This window comes from Dioscorea cayenensis, chromosome 7 (genome assembly GCF_009730915.1).
Source record: "Dioscorea cayenensis subsp. rotundata cultivar TDr96_F1 chromosome 7, TDr96_F1_v2_PseudoChromosome.rev07_lg8_w22 25.fasta, whole genome shotgun sequence".
NCBI lineage: Eukaryota > Viridiplantae > Streptophyta > Magnoliopsida > Dioscoreales > Dioscoreaceae > Dioscorea > Dioscorea cayenensis.
In genome coordinates this window covers 22,470,283-22,480,367 of record NC_052477.1, presented here as the reverse complement: position 1 = coordinate 22,480,367, position 10,085 = coordinate 22,470,283, and positions in this window count along the sequence as shown.

Genomic DNA, 10,085 nt, shown 5'->3' with positions numbered 1-10,085 from the left:
CCCGATCTTCATTTCCAAACTTGGCCCAAGTTTGGTCTTCCAAATGATCTTCGTTTGACTCATGGAAATATTGTTACTAAACTTGATCTTGTCTTCATCCAAGTTTAGCTTTCAATATCTTTAAGCATGATCTTTAATCATCCATGCTTGGATCTTCAAATCTCTAATCATATCTTATGCAATCTTCAATCAATCTCCTCATATGACTAGTCTCCATGAATAGTTCCGCCCATAGATAGCTCTTGAATCTTCCTTCAATATAGTAATGCTAAATATGGTCTTGATGATCTCCTTGGTATGTCTTTACCTTATTTAGTTTGTGTCTTCAAATAGCTTCACACCAAACTAAATCTTTGTGTCTTCAAATAGCTTCAAATAATCTTCATGATCTTGAACTTTTGCCAATAATAGAATATTCCTCTCTCTTCAAATAGATCTTTCTAAAAAAGAGCTCTATCAAAGATATGAATTATCATCACGGATCTTACCAAGGATAGATAATTATATCTAAAATAAAACTTGCCTTTCTAGAAAAGATCCTATAGTCTTGATGCACTTTCCAAAAATAGTTTATCATCACATGATTGTATTGAGAGAAATATCTATAAAATCTAGATCTTAATTAAATCTCCACCTTGATCTCCATTAAATCTCTACCTTGATCTTCATGATAACATCCTTTGCCACATCATCATCCCAGTCATCTTTTCCTTTGATGAGTCACCACATGCCACGTCATCATCCTCTTGCCATGACACCACTTGGCTTGTCATATAATGCCAATCCACGTCATCAGACTTAACAATTTTAATTAATACTAATCAAATGCAATATTATAAGATAAAAAATTTTATTTTCCTGGCTAATAATAAATATTTAGTAGTATTGTTTGTATGAATTAATAAATATATTTATGTCAATAATTAAAATCATATAAAAAAAGATTAGGTGGGAAATTCGTGGATGTACATCCTCTATTATTTACAATCACTTCAAATAACCTTCTCTCGATATCCCTATTTGGTTTTAGTGGGGATCACATCCTCTTTTGGTACATACCCATATTTAAGTATACACTAAATTATTTATGAAAGGCATAGAGAAGGAAGAAATGCCCCCCAAACATTGCATGGTGGTCTCTCCCAACATGGGTAGGTTTAAACAATTATGATAGATGAAGTTACCATTTTACCGTTAACAAATGCAAAATTACATATTTATATATTCCCATTTTCTAACAAATTCCTAACTCATCAAGTATTGGAGAGGCCATCTCCCTTAAATATTTTTAAATATAAAAGTAGCTTAAATTTATTTAAATTTTTAATAATAAATATTTCAAATAATAAATATTTTAAATGGATAATATTTACAATTAGTTTAAAAATTTATATCAATTTTTATATAAAAAATGTGTAAAGAATATTTTTAAATAAAATATTAAAATTGTACAAAATAATTTTATCCCAATACAATGGCTCACCAACCCCTCTCACAAAAACCATTAGCCTTAATTTAATTAAAAATTAAAAGGTGTGAAAATGTAAAAAGTGGCAGCTAGGGTTTGGTGAATCAATTGCCTGTAAAAGGGTAATGGTTGAAGCTCATTTATATATAACCAAGTGAATGGAAGAGTGAGAGTGAGAGTGAGGCAATTAGAGTGAGAAAAGAAGAGTGAGAAGTGTGAAAAAATATATTGAGAGTTAGTATTTTGGTTTTTTTTTTAATATTAAAAAAAAATTATTTACGAAATTCCTCATGTTCTGGATTATTAATTCGAATGCGCAAGTGGGGTGAAAACGGAGAAAATTTCCCTATTTTCTCCCTATTTTTTATTTTTTTAATAAAAATATGAAAACTAGAGATGCTCTTCTATTTTCTTTTTAAATTTTTAAAAAGTTATATTAGAAATAAAAATCCATTTATATATATATATATATTTACATTTTAATTAAAGAAAATAAAAATAAAAATTCTGAAAATATTAGAAAATAGGGCAGTCAAACCTGTACTGATCAGAAATTATTACAAAGTTGGTTAGTTCAACCCACACCGGTCAGTAATTATTACGAAGTAGGCGATCAAACCTACATCAGTTGGGCGGTCTAACCTGCACCGGTCAGTAATTAGTACAAAATAGAATGATTAAACATACACCAGTCAATAATTAGGATGGTCAAATCTGATTTATACTAAGTACTGACCGGTGCAGGTTTGAGCTTTTCACTTTGTACTAAATATTGGCCGGTACATGTTTGAGCGTTCTCTTTGTACTAAGTACTGGCCGGTGCATGTTTGACAGTCCTACTCTATACAAATTACTGACCGGTGCAGGTTTGACTATCCTACTTTGTAGGGTGCAGGTTAGACTGTTAGACCAATGTAGGTTGATCGCCTTACCTCATAATAATTACAAACTAGTGTAGGCTGAACTAACCAACTTCATGATAATTTCTTACCAGTGCAGTTTTGGTCGCCCTATTTTCAAATATTTTTTCGGGATTTGAAAAAAAATTAAAACGTAAAAAATATAAATGAATTTTTATTTTTTAATATAAAATTTAAAAAAGAAAACCGGAAAGAATCTCCCATTTCCAATCTTTTTATAACAAAATAAAAAAAAAATCAAAAACGGGAGAAGCTCCGGTTTTCTTCTTTATTTTTTCTTAAAAAAAAACAAAGTTGAAAACAAGGAAATTTTCTCTGTTTTCACCCATTATGTAAATAATCCAGAACATGCGTAATTACATAAATATTTTTTTACAATATTAAAAAAAAGAAAGCCTAGTATTTCTCTTAGTATAGGAGAGAGTAGTGGTTTTCTCCTTATTATTAGAGAGAGTTTGTAACTCTTATAATTTTTCCAATTAATAAATTCTTTTATCCTTGTCCGTGATTTTTAATCTAATTATATAGGGGTTTTCCATGTAATATCTGTGTGTCTTTTACTTATCATTATTATTTTTCTGTGTCTTTTACTTTTCATTATTATTTTTCATTTCTTTTGTTATGGTACTGCTCTATTCATTCTTACATTTTTACAACAAATGGTATTAGGGCCAGATCTTGGTGAATATATCTACTTATCGTATGCTCTGTGGCTGCCACTACAAGTGGATCCTCCACATCAGATAATAAGTTAGATTATTATTTACCTTTTTAAAACTGGTTATTACTCTTGAAGCAATTTGTAATAGAAGCAATGACGGCAAAATACGAGTTTGACAAATTTTGTGGGAGTAATTTCTTACTATGGAAGCTAAAAATGAAAGTAATCTTGAGGAAGGACCACTGCTTAGCTTCCATCATTGATAGGCCAGCTGAGGCCAAAGATGACAATTGGAATGAGATGGATGGAAACATTGTTGCATATCTTCATTTGGCGCTTGCTAATGGATTTCTATCAAGCATAGCTGAGAAGAAGATGGCGAAGGAGATCTGCAATCACCTTACTAAATTGCACAAGGCCAAGTCACTCTACAATATGATTTTTTTTTTAAGAGGAAACTCTATACCTTTGCACATGGTGGAATAAACTTTAGTCACGGAGCACTTGAACACAGAAAATACTCTATTTTTCCAACTCATATCATTGGGACATGAAATAGAGTTAGGTGAGTGTGCAGAACTTCTACTCCAAAGTCTACTAGATTCTTATGATCAACTCGTCATTAACTTAGCAAACAATATGCCCGGGGACATTCTAGTCTTCGACCACATTGTAGCTGCTATTCTGGAAGAAGAGAGTTGGCGCAAGAACAAGGAAGACAGGTTGGCAAATTCACAACAAGTGGAGGCTTTGATGGTGATGAGAGGAAGACCAATAGAACGTAGCTCTAGTTGGTTGGAGCTACAATCATGGCAGGGCAAAATCAAGGAGTAAAAAGTGTTTCAAGTGCTATCACTGTGGTAGAAAAGATCACTTGAAGAAAGATTGTTAGAATCTAAATAAAAAGGATTCCAATCCTCAATGAAATGTTACAAATACTTCAAAAGATATAGATTCCATGGTGTGTGAAGCAGCAACAACTTCAAGGGAAAGATTTGCTGATGTGTGGCTTCTCGATTCAGCAGCCACGTTTCACATGACCTCTAGAAGAGAATGGTCTCATCACTATAAACCTATCTCTGGGGGATCTGTGCATAGCTACAATGATCAAGCTCTAAAGATTGTTGCCATTGGCACTATCAAACTGAAGATGTATGATGACACAGTTTAGACCATTCAAGAAGTTCAACAGTTGGAGGGCTTGAATAAGAACTTGTTGTCTATAGAGCAACTTAATGATCTTGGTTGAAATATTGAAGTTCTAAAGAAGATCATGAAGGTAACTCGAGGTGCGCTTGTATGTATGAAAGGAGAAAATATAATTGCAAATTTATACATGCTGAAGGGGGAAACTTTGCAAGAAGGAGAAACTTCAATTGTTACAAGTAGTCCAAGTGAAAGATGCATAATGACATGGCACAGGAAGCTTAGACACATGTCGGAGCAAGGAATGAAGATTCTTACAGAGAGAAATCTACTTCAAGGTCTCACAAAGGTAACACTACCCTTTTGTGAACATTGATTGTGAGCTAGCGGCATCGACTAAAGTTTAAAACATCTAATTGTAAAAGCAAAACAATTATAAAATCTGTTCATTTTGATGTGTGGCAAGCACTAGTTAAGTCCTTGGGAGGAGCAAATTACTTTGTGTTATTTATTGATGACTATTCCAAGAAATGTTGGGTGTATCCTATCAAAAGGAAGGCAAATGTGTTGCAAGTCTTCAAATTTTACAAAGCACGGGTGGAACTTGAATATGGCGAGAAGATTAAGTGCTTGAGGACTAATAATGGAGGAGAATACACTAGCAAAGAATTTGATGAATTATGCAAGCAAAAAAGCATCAAAAGGCAATTCACTACTACATACACTACTTAACAAAATAGAGTGGTAGAGCGGATGAACAGAACTTTATTAGAAAGAACAAGAGTAATGATGGGAGCTGCAGGCCTAAATAAGAAGTTTTGGGAAGAAGTAGTCAACATTGTCTGTTATGTGATGAATCAGACTCCATCAACTGCAATCAAGTTAAAGACACCGATGGAGATGGGGATTGGTAAGTCAATTGACTAATCAAACCTTTATATATTTGGAAGCCCTGTGTATGTAATTTACAATATCCAAGAAACTACAAAGCTAGATCCAAAATCCAGAAAATGTATGTTCTTAGGTTATGCTGATGGAATTAAGGATATCATCTGTGGGATCCCACTGCCCACAAGGTTGTAATCAGCAGGGATGTTATTTTCATAAAAGGCAAAGAACAAGAGCAAGTGGACGACAATAGGTAGAAAAAAAAGCTGAAGTTGTACCAGAGCACGAGGTACAATAGCCAGCTGAATCTGAAGTTCCAGAAGTTCGATGGTCAACTCGTACAAGAAATACACCAAGTTGGCATTCTGGCTATATTATAGAGGGTAATATTACATACTGTCTTCTAACTGAGGATGGAGAGCCATCAACTCTTCAAGAAGAATTGAACAATTCAGATGCATCTGAGTGGATGGTTGCAATGCAAGAAGAAATAGAAGCTCTTCATATAAATAAGACATGGGAACTAATGTCACCACCACAAGGGCAAAAACCCATTGGCAACAAATGGGTCTGACAACAGTCCGAGTAGTCTTGGCAATGTGTGCTACATCCGACTTACAACTTGAACAATTAGATGTCAAAACTGCATTTCTTCATGGATATCTTGAAGAAGAGATTTACATGCTCTAACTAGAGGGATTTAAAGAAAAAAATAAAGAGAACTTGATTTGCAGGTTGAGCAAATCTTTGTACGGTCTAAAGCGGGAGCCAAGATATTGGTACAAGAGATTTGATTACTTCATTATGAGCCTTGGATATAGTAGACTCAATACAGACCTTTGTGCGTATGTCAAAAGGTTTGGACAAGACCATTTTGTCTTCTTATTGCTGTATGTAGACGACATGTTGGTGATAGGCCCCAACAATGATCATATCGAGCAAATAAAAGCATAGTTGGTTAGGGAATTTGAAATGAAGGACTTGGGACAGGCAAACAAGATTCTAGGGATGCAAACTCACCGAGATAGAAATAACATGAAGATTTGGTTTTCTCAAAAGGATTATCTAAAGAAGATCTTGCGGTGCTTCAACATGCAAGACTATAAGCGAATTTCTATCCCTATTTCTGTTAACTTCAAATTATCCATAGGAATGAGTCCTAGAAATGAAGAAAGAGAGGATGGATATGTCTTGAGTATTGTATACCTTAGTAGTGGGAAGCCTAATGTTTGCTATGACCCTGTACAAGATCAGACATTGCACATGCAGTGGGAGTTATAAGTCGATACATGGCAAATCCTAGACTGGAACACTGGAATACTGTAAAGAGTATCCTCATATATGTTAAAGGAAACTCAAATGTTGCATTATGTTATGGGGGATCATATTTTATTGTCAAAGGATTTGTTGATGCTGATTGTGCAAGTGATTTTGACAAAAGCAAATCCACCATAGGATATATGTTCAAACTAGTTGGAGGATCTGTAAGCTGGGTTTCAAAACTACAGTAAGTCGTGGCTACATCAAACTAGTAAAGAAGTAATGTGGTTAAAGATAGTGCTGGAAAAACTCCAGCATAAGAGAGAAAACATTTCTCTATATTGTGATAACCAGAGTGCTTTGCTTCTTGCAAGAACTCTGGCATTTCATTCAAATATAAAATATATCAAAGTTTAGTACTACTTCGTTCGAGAGAAAGTGGAAGAAGGAATAGTAGATATGCAAAAAAATCACACAAAGAATAACCTAGCAGATTTTTTGACGAAAGCTATCAACACAGATAAATTCATATAGTGTCAATCCTCTTGTGGCCTAATAGAGACGTAAGCAATATCGAGTGATAAGGTAGAAAGAATGGTGTAAAGTTCTGATTGTCTTTCAATCAAATCTTCAAGTGGGAGAGTTGTTAGTCAAAAACAATCCCACTGATACAATGGCTCACCAACCTCTCTCACAAAAACCATTAGCCTTAACATAATAAAAAATTAAAAGGTGTGAAAATGTCAAAAGTGGCGGCTGGGGTTGGTGGATAAATTGCTTGTAAAAGGGCAATGGTTGAAGCTCATTTATATACAACCAAGTGAACGAAAGAGTGAGATTGTGGTAATTAGAGAGAGAAAAGAAGAGTGAGAAATGTGAGAAAAATATATTGAGAGTTAGGGGGCATTCATTTCGCCATAAGTGGGGGGAAGTGGGAGGAAGTGGGCTGACTTCCCCCACTATGATGTTCTTTTCCTCTAAAGTGGAGAAAGTGGCCACTTCCCCCACTTCAGTATTTTTTACACTGAAGTGGGGGAAGTGAGCTCCTTATAAAAGCTCACTTCCATCCACTTCCAAAATTTATTTTGAAGTCACTGAAGTGGATTATCGGGCCATCTCACCATCTCTCCTTCGCGAGGATGAGTGGTGATCTTCTTGGTTGGAATTCTTTGACAGCGATTGGATCTCTCCTCCGGAAGTGACTAGACTCCCCTCTAGCAGCATCTGGATTTGTTCTCCGGTAGCGTCTAGATCTCCCCCCCCCCACAGCTGCTTGATCTCCCCTTCGGCAGCATCTAAATCTTTCCTCCGGCGGCATGTGGATCTCCCATCCAGCAATGGCTGGATCTGCCCTATGGCAGTAGTTGGATCTCCCTTTCGATAGTGGCTGGATCTTTCCTTCGGCAAGGTGCTCTTCTTCTTCTTCTTCTTCAATTACTTTGGGTCCTTATTTTGTAGTTCTTTTTTTCATTATTTTTGGTGATTTCTATTCTTTGAGTACTAATTGTGCATCCACTATTCTAGGATTTTGTTCAATTCGTGTAATTCCATACTTGCAACTCTTATTTTTAAGGTTTTGTTGAGGTTTAGCTAATTTTTTGCGTGCCTTAAATATCATTAGTTGCAATTGTTCTAGAATTTTGTTCAATTCGTGTGACTCCATTGATTTTATTTAGTTGGAAAAATGAATTTATGTGACTGAAAGGTGTTAAGGTTTGTGCGAAGTGTTGATGAAAAGTGCTCTTTTTTATTGTCCACATCTAGGACATGGATATGAGATGGAAAACCTATTTTAAGATGATCCTTCTTTTTCCTTGTTAATAAGTTTACTCTTGGTGGTACTATGTAACCTTTTGACAGAGGCTTTTCCTCTTCATTTTGAATTGCATGGTTTGCTATTTTATTGTCTCAAAATCCAGGTCAACAACTGCAGATTTGGTTGTCTTCGTCGAGATAGAAACTGGCTAAATTGTTTATATATTAATGTAGGTAAAACTTAGAAGCATATACAAGGACAAGCAGTTATCTGAGGTGGCTGCAAATTTATTCTTGTACTAAGTGGAAAGGTGCTTTTATCTTATACCTTTTCTCATATTGGTAATTTCTTTCTCTTCTTTTAAATTCTTATATTCTCTTTTTATCATCCGCAGGTTGACAAGCAATGTGCTCATTTTTATAGTGTGACAATCAATGAGGAACAAGCTTAGGCTGGGATAGTTGTTAGGGTTACATCATCATCACAAAGTAAATTTAAGGTACTGTGACTGACCTTAATTATGTTTAAGATAATCAGTTTATTAAGCATTGCCTGCTTTGGCTATTATATTACATTTGGCTGAAAGGAATAGTCATTAACTCCCAACTTCACCACTGAAAATCAAATTTGTTGCATGATAACTAAAATTTTCTTCTAGTCCAATTTGTCTACTCTTTCATTTTTAATATTCCTTCTACCAACTACAACTTTAAGTGCTTGCCTTGTCATCTAACACTATGTATGTTTATTACACCTTCTTTATTTTGAGCAAGACGGAAGTGGAGGTTATGATTTAGCTATACAGGTAATTTCGATTTTTTTCGTATTGCTAATTTATAACTTAGAAAAAGATGTAGGTTTTGATTAGTTGACATAATTCTTTCATTTTGTGTAGCTCTGCCATTGATATTTAACTTTGGCATGTGAAAGTTACTGAGATGAAATATGCCTGCTGAGTTTCTTTTTTCCTTGACAAGTTTAGCATTATATATATATATTGCTGAATATTCAGTGCAGCACCTGTATATGCAATCAACTTGTGTGTGAATATGGTTGAAATCATTCCATTTAGAACTAACAAATTTTTCGCATTAACATTATGTCTTAATCTATTATCCTATCCGGTCAGAGTGGATCTATTAGCAGAACTGTATCATGCTCCAAAAGGTTGAAAGAGTGGTGGAATCCGATGGAGCCTACCAAGTTTTAATATATATACGTTTTTTTTTAATAAATGATGTTTATTAATTTATTAACACAATGTTTTTTTTTTTGTGGTTGATGTTCTAGAATAAAATATTGTATAAGAAATCATTATCTTCATAAGCATGTAAATATGATTTAGGTTAGTCCTTCAAATAGATAAGCATTTTTTTTATCCATTCTATATTTTCCAGATATACCTATGATATTTTATTACTCATTTCAAGTATTCTTTTAAAAAATTTAAAACTACATGTGGTTTTTTTTACCATTAGCATAAAAATGTGAAGCCTAAAGATGGCACTTGACTTAGATAGCTTCATTTTACTTATGCAGTTGTTTTGCAGCAGTTATTTATTTATTTATTTATTTTTGGAATAAAAGTCTGGCATCTCTATAATATTTTTATTTTTATATACTTCTCTCACTTCTGTTGAAATGAATATGTTATGTAAGTCATTACAGAAGTGATACCACTTACACCGAAATGAACACTGAAAGTGAAAAACTAGATACTTCATAGAAGTGACACTTCCTACAAAATAAACACAAAAAGTGGTGGAAGTCAGATCACTTCCGCCACTTCAGAAAAGTGTCACTTCTCCAACTTCTTGATTTCCCCTCACTTACTGCGAAATGAACGTCCTCTTAGTATTTCTCATAGTATAAGAGAGTGTAGTAATTTTCTTCTTATTATTAGAGAGAGTTTGTAACTCCTATAATTTTTCATTTAGTAAATTTTTCTATTATTACTTCTGAGTTTTACCCTATTTTTGGCTGTGG